An 18,502-nucleotide genomic window follows, 5' to 3' on the forward strand; every position below is an offset into this window, starting at 1 on the left:
AGGGAAGGCTGCGTTAAACACGCTTTTAAAAAAGCCTTCCTCTCCATGTCCAAGTGTATCATCTGACTGGGTGGGAGGGGGAATCGTGTTTCCTACTGTCGCTTTTCTGTCCCGCAATAGGGACAAGTGGCTACCTCTTTCTTCACACGGGGAAAAAAGAGGAAGCAGCAACGACCACGTGACCCATTCAGTGGCCATTTCTATCAGGCTCCTTTTCCTGCACGCAACAGGAAATGGTGGCAAGTTTCGCTTCAAGCAAAAAAAATCTGATTTACTGGGTCTTATTTTGTCACGGAAAATAGAGCAGAAGGAGTGGGAGATGCACGGGAGGCAGATGGCATCGTCAAAGGGACCCATGAACATCCGTAAGTGGCCAGTAAAGAGCATGCTATAAAATGCTTGTCTGATGACGCTCTAAATTGCTCTTGATGGACACGTCCTCCATGCATGTGTCTGATGCAATTTTAATCTCATCTAAAGCAGCTTCAGTGGTTAACTCTGGGCAAGTTGCAAGCTCTCAGGGAAACTTTGCACCTGGCATTTTAGTCTTATTCCACCTTGTGTTGCAGAAAAAGGATGAAGGGGACTATTCTTTCTGATTTTAGTAGTGCATCCACAATACTACCCCAATTACAAGCAACTGCATGCTTGATTTTTGCTAGTACCGGAAATGAAGGTGGGGGCAGGGAAACATGGTATTCCCCTCTATCTTCATATGTGTATCTTCCAGAGAGAAAATAAGCCCAGAATAGATATGCAAAGCTGTAGTCTTACTGGCTATGTCTTTATGAGAACGAACAAAATTATAAAGCCCTCTATATGCTAAATATGCTATAAAACGATTAACAATTATGGTCCCATGCAAGTGCCAGGGGAACTATTGACAGCAGTGCTCTCTACTTTGAAAAAGGTGAATATAATAATCTAGCCAGCCTAAGAGCCAAGATGACATTGGTCCTACCGGAGAAACTGGAAGGGGTATGAGAGCAATCTTCTCATTGATAAAGAAATAGATAGATGATAGATAGATAGATAGATAGATAGATAGATAGATAGATAGATAGATAGATAGATAGATCTAGTGTGTGAAGCTAAGGAGGTCTGGTTCGTGGATAAGAAACCACCTGCGATCTCTTTGAAGGGAAGGTGGTATATAAAGAACACTTTAAATAAAAAAAGTTCTCACCCAGCATTGCAGGAAATGCCAGTTCTGAGCTGCCAGTTCTGCATGCTAGCACCTGTCAAATGCCCATTAAGCATATGTGTGGCTGAAAGTTCACCACTGCATTTAGGATTAAAAGCACCCATATCCATGTTATGGCAGAAATGGAGTAATTTCCTAAATGGATGGGATTTACAACAGTTTGATGAACTGATGTGCTGGTGAGGTTTCTGTAAAGATGGAATTCAATGCAGCAGCCATTCACATATTGCTTTCCAGTATCTGTTAAAAGTGGAAATGAAAACTTTATGGAACACTAGAGTGTCTGATATGCAGTTGAACGTGGTAAGGAATGTAGAAAAGGGCGCGTTGTCTGGCTTTCAATCCAGTATTTTACATGTGATCATACTCAAGTCTAAAGGGGCTTTGAAATATTGTACTGATCTGGTATGGGGATAGCAAACATCATTGGATAAATGTGCATTATCTCTATATTCCGACATGAGCAGATACTTTAATTCAAGGGTGGGCAACTTGTGGCTGTCCAAATGTTTATGCCTTTAACTTCCATCAGCCCTAGCCAACATAGCTAATGGTGAGGGATCGTAGGAATTGTAAGCTAAAACATCTGGAGACTCACAAGTTGCTCACCCCTGCTTTAGTTTAATGAACCCTTAACATTCCTTCGTTTGTGTATCATTCTTACTGGGAAGGACACTCCATACTTTATGTGGCAAATAAGTTTCTTCCATGTGTACTATGTGTCCACAACAGTATTTGTAGGAGAGATGTATAAGTGGATAGAGTCCATGAAAGCTTAACCCAAAATAAAATTGTTAAGACTTTAAGGTGCCACAAGACTTTTTGTTGTTTTAAGTACAAACATATGATTGGGCGGCCAATTGCCAAGATCATTGTTATACATTTAAACAAAATAAAGGATGAAACAAAAACAAAGTAATAATATCATAAACACTGTAATTACAAAGAAGGAAAATGCAAATCTAAATTCAAGTATAAGCTATTAAAAAATGAAAGGATGGAAGAAGGGAAATCAGACAAACCAGCCCGTTCCAGAAGTGCCCATGGTACAGAAGTCCTGTAACTGAGTATGGCAAAAGAAGTCAAAGCAAACAGGTAATGTGAATACCTGTGACATTAAACACCCGGAAAACAACTGTTGGGGAAAGCAGAGGTTTAAACCAAATGCTATGTACATATTTATGAATAATCAAGAGTAAGGACACTTGTGTACAGATGAATGAATGGGCGGAGGCTTGGGATCACACCTGCTTACCCCACCCTTGACCACCATACATCGTTTCTGCCTTCATGTGCTGTGTTGCAGCCGCTTTTCCTCCAAACCTTGTGGTTTCGTTGCTGCAGGGTGGCAGTGAGTGATCCAAATTGCAGGAGGCAGCACGGGCTTTCCAGCTTTCTCCTGGCTGGCTTATAGGGACCAATCACCGGTAGCCATCCACCCTGGAACACCCCTGGCTCAACATGATGGAAGGGCTGTGGTAAGTCCCCAACATTTCTAATGTGCAGCTTCAGGGAAAACCCCCACGGTGGCTGTGAATCGGCAGCTGCATCATATAACCGACGCAGTGCTGATTCGCAGCCACTGTGGGACTTTGAAGATGTATAGATAGACCCATGGTGAGATCTGCACAGGGGCCTACATATGTACATCCCAATGCACATAGGCTCTCAACATGAAGTGCTCTGCAAAATGGAGAGTACAGATCACCTAAACAGTTGGGATCTCAGATGTGTGTTGAAGTGAGGAAAGCAGCTGCAATTCCACATACACACACGCACTCATGCACACACACACGTTTGCACAGGGAGACTATCAGTGGGTCAGTGGATTTTATTTGACTCCGCCCAACCAAACATAGAGGGAAACATTCTGGTCTGAGAGGGACAGGGAGGAGGAACAAATAAGAAAGAAAGAAAGAAAGAAAGAAAGAAAGAAAGAAAGAAAGAAAGAAAGAAAGAAAGAAAGAGAAAAAGGTGTTGTGGAGCTTTCTATCTCGAGAAAAAGAACAGAAAAAACTCCCTCCCTTTTTACAAGCTGCTTTCTCTTCATAGTCTATCTTGACAATCTCGCCTTGGGTGACTGTGTTCCTCCTTGTATCCCTCCCTGCAGTCACTGCCGGGGCTGTGTTGTGGCTCCTCTGGAGCCTTTTCACTGCTTCATTAGCATTAAAATCATACGCTTACAATACATCTGCCAGGCAGACCCTTTCTAGCCAAAACAACCTCGCTCAAGCTGTGACTGCATCTGCAGGTGACACCTGTGTCCCTTTTGAAAGCAACCTTGGGGGGAATAAATCCAGCCCTTTATGTAATCATAGCAATCTTTTTAAGGTGAAGGATTTAGTATTTATCTAAATACCAGGAAATGTAATCCCTATACTTTCTGCAGACCAGAGTCAGTAAATGAGCAAGTACAACGGATACCTTTGACGTGCCACCAACAAGATTCTAGCCAAAGGGAGGCCTTTTTAAAAGGTAAAACAAAATCAGGAAAGCAAGAGCCAGTGATGCCCCACAGACAGAAGGACAGGCTTAGATTGGGGATACCCTGCCTCAAGTTTTACCTCTGCCACTGCCTGATCACGTGGCCTTCGGCTAGGCACTATATGTTTTTATACTGTTTGTTTTATACTTTGAATTGTTTTAATTTTTGTGAACCGCCCAGGGAGCTTTGGCTATTGGGCGGTATGAAAATGCAATAATAATAATAATAATAATAATAATAATAATAATAATAATAATAATAATAATATCATCTCAGCCTTAGTTCCGCAGATGGTACGGTGGTTAGAGTATTAGGTCAGGAAGACCTTGGCTCAAATTCCCACCCAGCCACAAAACTTACTGAGTGACGTGGGGCCACCTAATGGCTCTCTGATACTATCTCACAAGGCTGTTTTGAGGATAAAAGAGGGCCAGTGTGGTGTAGTGGCTAAGGTGTTGGACTGGGAGTTGGGAGATTTGAGTTCTGGTCCCCACTCAGCCATGGAAACCCTCTGGGTGACTTTGGGCCAGTCACAGACTCTCAGCCCAACCTACCTCACAGGGTTGTTGTGAGGATAAAATGAAGAGGAGGATTATGTATGCCACCTTGGGTTTTTGGAGGAAAAAAGGTGGGATATAAATGAAATAAATAAATAAAAAGAATAAGTATCGTGCAAGAGATGGGATTTGAAGACTATAGGAAGCAAGCATAGGAATAGGTATCCTGTTTAAAAGTAAAGTACTTAGTGGAGAAATCCTAAATCTATCCTCAGGAGAGGTGCAAAATGCAACTGCCACATGAGAGAGAGAGAGAGAGAGAGAGAGAAGCTTTTTTGTCTTATTTTCTTGTCTAAAGATTTAATAGTCTAGAACAAGAGTGGCTAACCTTTATGAATGCTGAGCACATTAGCTGAGCACATTTTGCCATCACAAAATGGCTACCATGGGAGGCGTGGCATAGGATAAGTAACCTGCCCAAAAGACTGAGTGCAAAGCTGAGGTGGGGTCTGAACCCTGATACACTAAAAAAACTCCTTTGAAGCCACTGTTTTCAGTACCAAGAGAAACATGCTTCACAGTGATCCCAACTGCTTCTAAGAAAATGTGTTTGTTTTTTAAGTGAGAAGGGTAGCACACTTTGGCAGGCAACAAGAAACATGTTTGGGGGCACATTGGTGCCCACAGACTCCATGTTGCCTACACCTGGTCTAGAACAACATTCCTCAACCTGGTACCTTCCAGATGTTTTGAACTACAGCTCCCAGGATCCCTGACTGTTAGCCATATTGGTTCATGTTAATTGGAATTGTACTCCAAAACATCTGGAAGGCACCAGGTTGTCTAGAAGAGGAAATGTTTTGAGTTTCAGCGGCAGTCCAAGGATACTTTGTAGAAGTAAGTTCTTTTGAAAGCTATAGAACTTCCAATGGGCATGTTTAGAGTTTTCATACCAGTACATGCTAAATGCATGCTGAATGTTGTCTAATAATGCTTGAACAGCCTTCAGAGTGCTTCTGCACTGGCAAACCTAGAACTGAAACCAATTTGTTTTATCAACTCAGACAGGAATTCATAGCTAAGCCCTCCTTTTGTCATGGTAGAGCATTTTTGTGCATTTGATTGAATAGCACTGAACTGAGCAATCCAAAAGGGAGTATACACTTTCTTTAGAGAGAAAAGCATGACCAAACAGACTGCTTCTGCAAGGAAAAACAATAGTATAGCATTTATACAGTGCTTTAGAGGATTCAAAGCGCTTTACATCTATTATCTTTGCAACCCTTGGAATAGGTCAGAGAATTGGCTTGTGTTGGCTTGGAATTGGCTAGTATGGAAGTTAATAGGAAAGTATATTCAGAATATTTCGTGCGTTTAAAGGTTATTGTTGTGGGAGGTGACATTATGCTTGAAACTTCCTTTTTCTAAACCATGTTTAGAACTGGAAATGCTCCTAATTCATAAATGAATGGTAAAAGCATTTTACGTAAAGCAGGAAGTTTTGGCATATTAGATAGTCCTCCTTACCACCCCCCAACACAGCCAGAAATCAACGTGGGAATTCTAGGTTTATACAGAGTTAAGATGGGGGTAGGGGAAGAACAAACAGAAATCAAGACTCACCATCTCTGCAAAAACTGCACCACTCAAATAACTCATAAGTGAACTGTTTATTGCAGAACTAGATTTAGCATTAGACTTGCCTTGCATTAAATAGCTTGTATACACACACACACACACACACACACACACACACACACACACACACACCTCATAGGAAACCAGACCTAAACAATTGAAAAGACTAAAGAAGAAAATAGAGAAAAAGGGAGAAATAGAGAGGCAGGAGAAGAATGAGAAAAGATAGGGAATAAGAAACAGAGAAATCAGGGTGTAATCAATTAAATATGAACTTATAGCCGTTACAGCATAAAGAAATTGCCTCTTTAGGAAACATAGTTAATTTGATAGAACATATAGCTATGATTCTCAGAAGAATGTACAACACTCTTTTTTTTTCACTCCAGGCAAATCTGTATATAAAACATTAATTATGAAAGCATATTCCTTCAAGAAAGTTTTCCCTTGTGCCTGTAGGCATATAATGTCACGCAAAGAAAACTTGACCTTTTGATTTCTCTTCTTCTAAAAGAAAATCAAATTCCTTCCAATCTTTCTAAAATGGATCAAGAAAACAAATTTCAATTCACATTCCTTGAAGTAAACTAAAAATGGAGCATTTCCTCAGGGACACATGCAGCCATAAAAAGGTAGTTACAGTCATGTCCCATTGCAATCACAGGGACAAGTTATGTATGACTAACTGAAGCCCCATTAATTTCATTGAAGCTTAAGCGTAACTGGACTGGAGTTATACTATTTTACTGGAGATTGTTCCTTTAAAGTAGAACATAGTTCACCTGCATTACACCTATTCATAGAATCATAGAATAGCAGAGTTGGAAGGGGCCTACAAGGCCATCGAGTCCAACCCTCTGCTCAATGCAGGAATCCACCCTAAAGCATCCCTGACTGATTGTCCAGCTGCCTCTTGAATGCCTCTACTGTGGGAGAGCCCATAACCTCCCTAGGTAACTGATTCCATTGTCATACTGCTCTAACAATCAGGAAGTTTTTCCTGATGTCCAGCTGGAATCTGGCTTCCTTTAACTTGAGCCCGTTATTCCGTGTCCTGCACTCTGGGAGGATCGAGAAGAGATCCTGGCCCTCCTCTATGTGACAACCTTTTAAGTATTTGAAGAGTGCTATCATGTCTCCCCTCAATCTTCTCTTCTCCAGGCTAAACATGCCCGGTTCTTTCAGTCTCCCTTCATAGGGCTTTGTTTGGTGCTGAATTTTGTGCCAGACACATCTACTACCAGGAACAGCATGGGTGGCACAGCTATCATTGTGCCAAAACTATTCTAAACCCCTGCAACAGGAAACACTTCTTCGCTGAGGTCCTTTGTGTTGCACTTTACGTTCTGTACTATTATGACTGTTCTGACAGAAGTCTGACTGAATACAGCAGTCTCACCCAACCTGGTGCCCTCCAGATGTGTTGGACTACAACTCTCAGCATGCCCCAGCCATCTGGATGGGGCATGCTTGGAGTTGCAGTCCAATACATCTGAATAACACCAGGTTAGGGGAGACTAGAATGCAGGAATGTCATCCTACATTGCACTGCCGAAAGGGGAGAACCATCTTTATTTAAGGGGGAAACCATCTTTATTTGAGGGGAGAATGGTCTTTATTTTGAGCTCTGTGTGAGGATTAAGAAATATAAGCGTTGGAGAGCAAGAAAAACAAGGGCTTACAAGGAACTATGGCTTAGGCAACTACGCCCTTTATGTTCATCAAGACAAGGGATAACATTTATTATGGTAAATCATATCCACAGGATATGAATAACTCCCAATGGAATAAGAACATTACAGAAATCCAGGCCACCAAAGTTCATTCCTGACTGTAAATAAAATGGTAGATGCCTGAGATTTTGCACATTGACCCTTAATGGATGAATACAAATTAAAAGGGATGATACAGTTATAGCAATGGAGGTGCAGGTAGGATAAGTCATCCAGCCTAACTTCGTACCCCAAGACAGAACCCAACATTTCCAAACAGTTCAGTCTGCCTGCTTGCAATAATGAAGATAGGGTACAGATCAGAGTATCTAAACAACCTGTAGAGCAGCCTTTCTCAACCTGGGGCGCTCCAGATGTGTTGGACTACAACTCCCAGAATGCCCCAGCCAGCTGCTGGCTGGGGCATTCTGGGAGATGCAGTCCAACACATCTGGAGCGCCCCAGGTTGAGAAAGGCTGCTGTAGAGTAAGCATTTTCTATACTTGATGATTTCAGCTCAGCTGGAATGCTGAAGTAGTAAAACGGTTAAGCCTGAGCACCTCACCAGATCCTAATGTATCATGGTCTCTAAAGTTCTTTAAAAAGAGCACTTTAAACCTTTTTTGATGGAACACTCATGAGAGCCATTTAGGTTACAATTCCAGATACACTGACTAGCAAGAAAGCCTCATTGGATGTAAGGCCAGTTCTTTCCAAGTAAATCTGCATAGAATTCTGCTGCCCATCACCTGTGAATTCAACCTGGGCACCACAAAACTCATCAAGTAGCTCCATAAATTCACCTCAAAACCAATCGCAACAAGCAAATCACAACATGGCAAAAGGTTTCCAACTCTGAATGACCTGCTAGCTGACAACAAAGAACATAAATTCTTCAGTACGCTAAGATGCATTGTCCAAGTTTTAGCTGAATTTTCTAATATATAGCACATTCCAATAAATGCCTGAGGGACAATACTCTTCAAGAATGATGGGATTTGATGCATTTCACCACAGACTATGCCTCATGCTAGATAGAGCTGCTCACTTGCACAGTGATAATGTATTCTGATTGTTTAATATTCAGGGACAGCATATCTACTGAACATTACAGCAGGGCTAAGGTGCTGTCAGTTGCAGGAAGAAACAAGGCCAAGTGTTAATTCTGATTAAATGAAAAGCACTGTTCTTTAGAGGAACTGATTATAAAAAGGGATACTGGATGGATGCATGTAAGATTCAAGCAGTACTTAGCACAGCAAGGCACAAAAATATCAAAAGAATGCAGCAAAACTGCAAGACACATTGAATTATGTCAGGGAATACACACTGAATGCACTCGGAATCCTGGGCAACTCACCTAAGAAAGCTCAAGGGAAGAGTTTGTAGCTCAGTAGTATAGCACATATCTTGCATGCAGAAAGTCCCAGGTTCAATTCCCAGCAAGTAGAACTGGGAAAGACCCCTGTATGAAACTCTTCCAGTCTTTGTTGACAGTACTCAGATGGATGGACCAATGGTACACACAATAAGAATAATGAAATATTCTCCCATGGCATTTATGTGTTGAACCCACATAATCTCAAACCCACTTTTGAATGACAGATTTCTGTTTAGCAAATACTATGTGTGCAATGTTGCATACAACCCACGCACGCACACACACACAAGAAACTACACAGGTAAGAATGGGATTTTATAGGAAAATCACCTGGCAAAGGAAGGATAAGTGCCTGCTCACTGGGAAATATCAGCAAGCAATATCCTCAGCCTGTCCAGCAGAAAACAGTGACAAATGATACACTTGGCCTTTCCAGGAGGAGGAAATAGTGAGCAACTTACTGATTTATTTGCTTTTCTATGCTCTTTCTTTCAGACTCACTATTGAGAATTTACCTAGCCAGGGTTCCGTCAATGAGGCAGAGAAAAGTGCATACAGCTTTTCCACTGCATGTAGAAGGTAACAGGGCTCATCACATGAGGCTAAAAACCCGCATCCTTACTGGGACTTTCTGCTTCCGTTACATGGTGGACACGTGATTTGAGTCGAACTGAATTGAAAACTTCCTTTTTCTAACTTTTCCATTACACAGTGCCATCTAGTGGCTGAATTACACCAGCATTTCACACAGCTGATCAATCGGAATAACACTCCTTTTCGCATTATCTCCAATTTTTTAAAATCGGGGTAAAGGGGAAAAAGCATAGGAAATGTCCTGGAAGTTGACAATGTCATGTAAAGGACCTGCTAACTTCTGTGAGTGACCAACCACAAGCGTACAATAAATCGTTCATGCAGAGAAGCCCAACATTGCCTTGCTCCTTGCCTGTTGTGCTGAAGGCATTTAGCAAAGGCAATGCTTCTCCATCATGCCTATTTATTTATTTATTTATTTTATTAAAACCTTTGTATCCCACCCTATAGCATTAGGATCTCAGGGCGCCTTTGGGGTATTCTTGTGACTTCTGTTGTATTGATTTTACTGCTGGGAGGGTCTTGGGGTTGATCTATGACAATAGAGCCCTACACAGTGTAGTGTAGTGATTAGAGTGTTGGACTGGGACTCGGGAGATCTGGGTTCTAGTCTCCACTCAGCCATGAAGCTCATTGGGTGACTTTGCTCCTGTCACTGACTTTCAGCCTAATCTGGGAGGATAAAATGGAGAGGAATATGATCATATATTGGAATAAAGGCAGGATATAAATGTAACCAATAAATAAATAAACAAAAAATATTGTTCACTTTCCTGGTAGGAACTTTTTACCTATACTCTGGTAACTGTGCTTTCAAACGGTATTCAGCAGATGTTATAGCTCAAACCTCTAGTCATTCTTTTCACCAGGCTCATTGGAGGCTTCCTTCATATTCTTGAGTTGGCTACAAGTGTTTACTATAGAAGCTCCAGCACAGCTCTGTCCCCATTCACAGTTAGGCCAGCCAGAGCTCCAATTAGCATGTAAACAGGAAAGGAATTCATAGAGTCCTACAAGCACTTCACCAACAGGAAACCCCTTCATCAAGGCAAGCAGGGCGTAGGGAGGAACTATAAACTATAAACAATGATGACTCGTTTTGCTATGTCTGTATCTTTCTTCGGCTGCTGAGAAGGTTAGATTATAACCCCTGACACACTAACTTTCTATGAAAAAGGAGGTTTTATGTTTTGTTTTTCAATGTGGGCAAGCACTCTGACATCTCAAACATGAAACCAACTCCCTGCATTCAGAAGCAGAATATTTCCAAGTGAATGTACCACACACACACATGCACACACATATATATAGTATATGTTGACTATGTAGACTGGTCCTTTCACTCTACCTGTCTATCACAAAATATCTGTAGAATCCTGCTTAAGAATCTAGACATGATCCCTGTTAATGTACAGCACGTAGCTTCTTAATCACAGCTATCTAACTAGCCACCCCAAGCTGCATAAAAATGATGACAATAAACAAAAAGTATGTGAACAACCTGATAACACATCGAGGCCAGATTTATACCAAGCAGGATATAACACAATGAAAGCAGTTTAAAAACAGTATATGGAATGTGTCATGGGCCCCAACAGTTGTCAGTGCACTTCAATGCCATTATAAAGTAATAGTATAGATCCTGCCCTAGACTCTAATACATGGAGCTAAGAGTCACAGCTATTGTTCACCTTATTCTGATTACCACTGTATTTCTACTTGGCCTTATTTTTACCTTGTCCCTGAACCCTGTCTCAGTTCTAAATCCAGTATTTAATTTGCTTGGCTATTTAGGTGGAGCACATACTGCAATCCTAACTGAAAAGCTGAGTGCTGCTGGGTATAGTTATTTCATGATGATTGAATGATCTTGCTCTTTCAGTTAGGGATCTTGCTTGATCCTAACTCTGAATGCTAGACCACGTAATTCCTGTTCTTCTAACCCTGCCATGTCCTATTTTATTGTCACTGTGAAACACAGAAATGCAATTGCTCACAATGCTAGATACTAGGTCATCCAATAGAATTAATTAATAAGGTCAGAAAAAAAGGAAGTACTTCTTCACACAGTGTGTAATTGATTGTTGTAATTCACTACAACAGGATGTGCTAGTGGTCAATTGGTTAAGTAGCTTCAAAAACGGTCCAGACATATTCATAGAGGATAGATGTATCAGTATCTATTAACCATCATAGCTAGAATGGCACATCCATGTTCAGAGGCAGCATATCACAGAATACAAGCTGCTACAGGCAAACAACAGGAGAGGACAGTGACCTTCATACCTTGCTGTGAACTACACAGAGAAATCTGGCTGGCCATTATGGGGGTGAGGAAAATACTGGACAAAATGGACTTTGGTCCAATCTAGCAGGGCTCTTCCTCTGTTCTTAGCTATGTCTAACCCCTCTTCTAAGTCCCTGATGCAACTTTAGGTTGTTTTCCTCCCACAGAATGATGGCAAACCAACTGAAGTTTTAATATCTGTGCATATTTGAGTTTAGGGAGTGACACACACAGAGAGAAAATCGCATTTTCATAACAATAAAGAAAAGAAATTCTCTCCTAGGTCTGGGAATAAAAGTAATGCACTTGTCAGTTGGAAATAAGAGTCCTAGTAACATTTTACAAAATATCTGTGTGTATAAGTCCCCATTTCTTATCCAAATATGCAGAACAAAGGCAGTAAATCAGTTACAAATATTTGAGATGGAAAACAAAAACACTACAAAAATGAATTCTCAGGGGGATTCTTGTAATTTCCCCTACTCTCCCACATACCTCTTAATTTCAAACAAGGCTGCTGCATTTTCTGTAGCCTTTATAGCAGCAGCAGCCTCATAACCACATGGGGGTAGAGTCATGGTTTTATTATATTTCTCTTCACCCATAGAGAATTCTATTTTGCTTCTGTCGCTCTTCTTCTCATACTCACCGACTTCTGACAGCATTCTCTATTCCAAATGTTTGATTTTCTCTTAGGCACACAAGATCTGTTCTACTGCATTCATTTTTCTTCTACAATTACACATTTATATTGAAGAAATCAAACATTTTACTGTTCTCCCTCTCAAAAAGAGGCAAGTTTAATGACTTTTAAGCAGACATCTTTCTTGAAGTTATATTAAGATTAAAAATAATCTAACATATGGTGACACAGAAATCCCATCCATATTTATAGCCAACAACTTTGCTGCTGTTCTAGACACAAATCACACTGCCCTGAAATGTAAACACCTGCCTGTGTGAATAAGATTTTTTTCTTGTACAAATCAATGTTACAACAGTTTTACTTTTGCAGTTCTACCCTATGTCTCAAGGTCATCAAGAGACCCCCAACAAAACAAAACACAGCTATAATGTATAACACTCTTTGGATTAATGGACAGAGACACAAGAAGAGACAAGGTTGCCTCTTCTGCAGTCCACTTCATGGTTAGAGAGGGAACAGGATTTTCAGCAATGTCTCTGATTCTAGACATGTGTCTGGATTAGGGTGATGATCTGGAAAGGAGGACAGGGCTCCTGTATTTTTAACAGTTGTATAGAAAAGGGAATTTCAGCAGCTTTCATTTATATGCATGCAGCACCTGGTGAAATTCCCTTTTCATCACAACAGTTAAAGCTGCAGGAGCCCTGCCGTCCTTTGAATCTGGTCACTCTGCAAAAGATGACAGGGCTCCTGCACCTTTAACTATTGTGATGAATAGGGAATTTCACCAGGTGCTGCATCCAAATGACACCTGCTGAAATTCCCTGTTTTATTCAAATGTTAAAGATACAGGAGCCCTGTTCTCCTTTTCATGTGGTCGCCTTAGTCTGGATCGGCATCAGATGTTTTTCACACAATTTGTGTCTGAAGCTAGCACAACCCCACTGCATCCTCTGATCTGTTGTCCCTTAGCTATGTCGCTGTTCAGTGGTAATTTATGAGTTTTCTGTACAACAGGATACAAACCAAGCAGCTACTGGTTTGGTGAAAATTTCCACATTCTCCCTACTGTCAGCCATTGGCCTGCCCCTCCTCCTTTCCCGCCCCCCAACAGGCACTAAACTTGCTTTATTGCCCCTATCCAGCATATATACCTCACTAGTTCCTTCCCCACCCTCCCAGCTGAAACTAAACCCAAGCAACTTCACAATCCTGGAACCTGGTTACTTTTCAATGATGTCTATAGCTTCATCCCCTATTTTGGGGGGCATATCACATCAAATCATCAGAGCATTTATTGGTGCACGAATACAATTGTACAAACTAGTATAGATGGAGGGAATGAAAAAATGTGACCTTACAATTCTAAAGTAGGAAGTTTCTGTTTACAGAAAATGTGTGATCATGATTTCAAGTTTGCTGCTGAAATATTGTCGGCCAAAGGTCAAATGAAATGTAATGTGACCTGGTTGTTTTGTGTGGACACATCCTAAGTGGGAGGTACCAGAGAAAATGAAGGAGGAGACTATGGACATCCTGTCCATTCGCCCACATTCTCTCCACAGGAAAAAGGAAACATTGATGGAGATATACTCCACTTCCTGACTGACCCATTTGCAGCTCAGGAACAGAACTGCAGGAAACATTGCTGCCTTCATCAAAGGAGATGCAAAAAGAGGCAATGGCACACAGTGACTGTAGTTTAGTCCTGTTATGTGATTCCAATATCATGCTAATAGTAATTATTGTGACAGAGTGTTACACCAGTATTATTAGGACATACTGTATGTATACATCAATATAGACAAAGCTCCTTTAGCGCATTCAAGGTCTTGTGGACATCAAAGCAGGACTTCTGAGTTTGTTTGCTTTCAACTGCATTGGTGAAGCATTTGCAAGGAGCTGGATTCCTTGCTCCCCAGCATCTCTTTAGAAAAAAATGCAGGCATGAGAACTGTCTGGTGTTCATTTTAACACAACCTGGATTAGCATTAAAATGCAGCACTTGAAGCATTAGAGTCTGTATTTTCTATGGATTATGTTTCTTACAGCATTGGTGGAAGAGGTTTGGCAATGCAAATAACACTTATTGTAGGCTTTCAGTTGAGAAATGAGTCATGACCACTGCACTCCAGAGAAACAATATTCAGTAGGAAATTAGACCATTTTTACTGGCTTTTGTGCATGCAGGAATAATGTGGATTTGCTAGTTTCTCTCACTAGACCACCAATTTAACACTCTGCCAACTGTCCAATTACTCCTATTCATGTTGAGCTAAATGGGTTCCTCTCCAGACACACACACCTTTCTTTTTTTTAGTATAATTAATGAAGCTCATCAAAGCCTGGAAAACAAGCCAGAGTACCAGCTACTCACTGACACATTAACATGAAGGTCATGTGCTACTGATCCCTTTGCAGGATATTCCTGTAGCCAGCATAGCATACAAAATGGTGTAAGTACCACATATTGCTGGAGGGACATACATTTAGAAAGTCTACTCAGAAGTAAGCAGAGAAGCTAAAAACACAGATAGGCCACGAACTGGCATATGTTGTTATAGAAGATTACTAATACCCAGCTGCCCAGTATTTACTCACAGCATTGTTTCTGTTGTCCTCTTGGCACTCATTTTTACAAAATCCCATGACTTTTGCCAATATTCACAGTAGGATTGCATGTACTTTCGGGCATGGCCACACAGGATTCTTTCTGTCCATGCTGCCAATTTAATCTTACAGAGCAAAACTGGAAGTAGGAAAGGAAGTTACCAATAATCATGTTACGTGGAGTTCTGCACATTCATTTTCTTTGTGGACTGGAGGATCAGCACAGGCTGTGTTGTTTGATGAACAACACATGCGATTTGGAATCAGCCACAAAAGCCCTCTCTACCTCCAACACACCTAATGTATAGATGTATCAAACTACTGATGCTAGATTAGGGGTAGTTCTAAGGAGGAAATCTCTCACATTGCTCTACAGGAATGATAGCCTCTATACTTTTATCTGCCAGCTTTTAAACACATCCAGCAATAGGGTTATTGTGGGACTACAGGTTAGAAAGATGAACAATAAAACATATAATAAAGACATTAACCATGTAGTGATATGTCCCCACTTTGGAGGTGATTTCAAAAAGAAGAAAGATGTGGGTTTTTTCCTATTATTGTTTCTACAAAGCACAGAATAAAGGTAAGGCATGAGACTCCACCATCCTAGATTCCTTTTCTTTCCTGAGGGAGGGAGAAGAGGACTGAAAGGGAGGGGCACCATCCTTGTTATCAGGAGATCTTTTCCCATCATTGTGAGGAACAATTATTCTTGACTGCATAGGGAGGTCAATCAACAAACATTTTTCAGGAAAGCAGCAAGAGAAAGAAGGGGAAATACATTCCAGATGGAAGGCTACTGTTTTACCTTTTCCCACCTAAGTCAATCTTTTCTCTGTATGCCTCTAAATTGGCCTTCTGGGACCACAAGGGTCTATCTATATGGAAACGTTAGGTTTCTATTTCTGCTCCGGTCATTTGGAGTTGAACTAAAAATGATATGGGGGTTTCTGAGGTGCAGGTATAGTTTCCTTCTGGGGTTGATATCAATTTTTTTATTTTACCTTGGAATGAAGGGGTGCTTTTTTTTGTTTTTACAACATCTTTAACTTGTAGAGGGAGAGCTATATGTTCCACTGTCAGGCCTTCGATTATGCTTGGAATGGAATAGTCTGGGGGCTGAGTAGAGGAAAAGTTGACAGTTGAGGAAATCAGTTGGAGACTGGAACTGTTACAGTTATGCTATTTTATTTGTGGCCTCATTCTGATTCAATTACAGAGGGATTGAAAAACAGACTACAGATTTTACTATAATAAGCAGTATAGAAGTATTAATTAATTAATTATTATTTAAAAAACGACACCCTGTTTGCCTCAAAATAAGTGATTCATTAGGAACACAGTGCTTGGCCTTTTTGATAATCCTTAAGAAAATACAAAATTGGACAGTGAGATGACAGAGGGGTCAGCATATTTCACTCAGAATCTAAATAAGGGGTGAGTAACTTGTGGCCCTCGTGACATTTTGGCTTACAACTCACATCAGCTCTAACCAGCATAGCCAATACTGAGGAACTGTAGGCTGAAACATCTGAAGGGCCACTGTTTGCCACCCCCTGATCTAAATAAACATTTTAGAGATTAGACTTTTCAACAAAAAAGCAAATATCTAATGTGTGGTTTTGGGGGTGAGGTAGAGGTGTTGTTATTGTTGTAGTTGTTGTAGCTGTGGCCTCTGAGGGGATTGACTGAACTATTAGGCCATTACTGCTAAACAGTGAGGAGGAGGCGGCTTTGTACATGTTGCAACAGCAACCAAGGGCAGCACTTGAGTAGGCAACAATGCAGACATTGTGATGATTATTATATCTTTGGTTATCACTTGTGCTGGAGACTACAGTAGGGTGACCATATGGAAAGGAGGACAGGGCTCCTGTATCTAACAGTTGCATAGAAAAGGAAATTTCAGTAGGTGCCATTTGTATGCATGCAGAAGCTGGTGAAAGTCCCTCCTCATCACAACAGTTAAAGCTGCAGGAGCCCTGCCCCTTTTTGTATCTGGTCATACTATATTCCCTGCAGCTTTAACTGGTGGTGGTTCCAATTTTTGATTAATACTATGATTAAACACCTTGCAAATACACACCATTACCATCACCACGTGGACATGAGCTATGAGTTGCAAGGATCTATCTCACAATATGTTCAGGCGCATTACTTATTGCTCTGGAAACAGGTGATTTAGTCAAAGCTGTTTGTGCTAAAATTAACAATAGGCCATTCTATTTGCAAGCCCATCACAGCTTCACACCCCTCAGGGATCGCTCATATCCTCCATACCTCAGCTTCCTTCAAAAGAAAATGCACAGAGTCAAATACAACCCACTTCTACAATCACAAGGAAGCCCAATGATAAACTGACCAATGAGTATAAGCAATTTCACTTCTTGGATTCAAGGCACATCTGTGCTACGCCTTGAAAAACCACAGCAACCTGAGTCTCCGTAGGTAAACAAACAGAGTTTTTAAAGCACATATGTTCCAGAGGAAAACCAAGCCAGTCAATCTCATCTAAAATCCATGTCAAGTAAATTTACATATGTATATTTCAATGTGCAATTTGCTATACATTGTGGCAAAATTGTTCTGTGGTCAATGCTGCTGAGAATTTGTAATATAAAAAAGGACATAGGGCAGCTCCAAATCACTCCACACACTTTTTAAAAAAAATTAAGGATGTTCTGGGTAAACAGGAGCTGCTTTGCAAATTTCACATTGATGATGCGTGGTTTCCCCAAAGTGTAGCAACTGCACAAACTGAATAGTGAACATAACCAGTAACCTACACAATCATAGTGGATTAAGATGCACCAAACCTTCCTGTACAATTGTCAGAAAAATGATAATTTATGGCACTCATTTGCATCTGTCAATAGGAAATGATGGGTTTCAGCATTAGTCATAAGACACTGAAGAATTTTATAATTTTAATACTGCAGCATCTTGGCTAATTTTCATTTGTGGCTGCTGAGCCTCATTTCTTACATATGTTCCCTCTCCTGTTGCCTTAAATCTCTCTCAATGTCACCATAATGGAGAGACAAATAACCATATTATTTTCATATCGCTGTTAGCACAGAATCCAATTGCCCCACAATCAATCCAATCAAAAATTAATAGGATGCATCATCAGAAATGTCTGTAACTTGTTAAGCATGAGCTCAACATCTGGAGAACAAAATTCAAAACTTTTGCCACCATGGATTCCATGCTTAGGCTTAGAGAGGAGTTACACTAACAACTCAGGGGAGAAGTGTGTGTGTGTGTGTGTGTTTGATGTCACTCTGAACATAACAACTCAGGAGAGAGTTGTGTGTTTGATGTCACTCTGAAAATAACATGGCAATGGAAAGAAATATTCCTTTTTTTAAAAAAAGCAGGGAAAGTACGAGACGGCTGTTATAGCAGTTTAAGCACTACACTTGCATCTCCTGGATTTTTCTGC

The 18,502-nt window shown here is 40.7% G+C and overlaps 1 protein-coding gene across 2 annotated transcripts in view; it reads right to left on the bottom strand.

The window, feature by feature from the left end:
- Positions 1 to 18,502, bottom strand: part of MAML3 (mastermind like transcriptional coactivator 3) — a 400,679-nt gene that overhangs the window by 109,173 nt on the left and 273,004 nt on the right. The gene's annotated exons all lie outside the window — the stretch shown is intronic.

The sequence above is a fragment of the Elgaria multicarinata genome, chromosome 10, assembly GCF_023053635.1.
Source record: "Elgaria multicarinata webbii isolate HBS135686 ecotype San Diego chromosome 10, rElgMul1.1.pri, whole genome shotgun sequence".
Taxonomy (NCBI): Eukaryota; Metazoa; Chordata; class Lepidosauria; order Squamata; family Anguidae; genus Elgaria; species Elgaria multicarinata.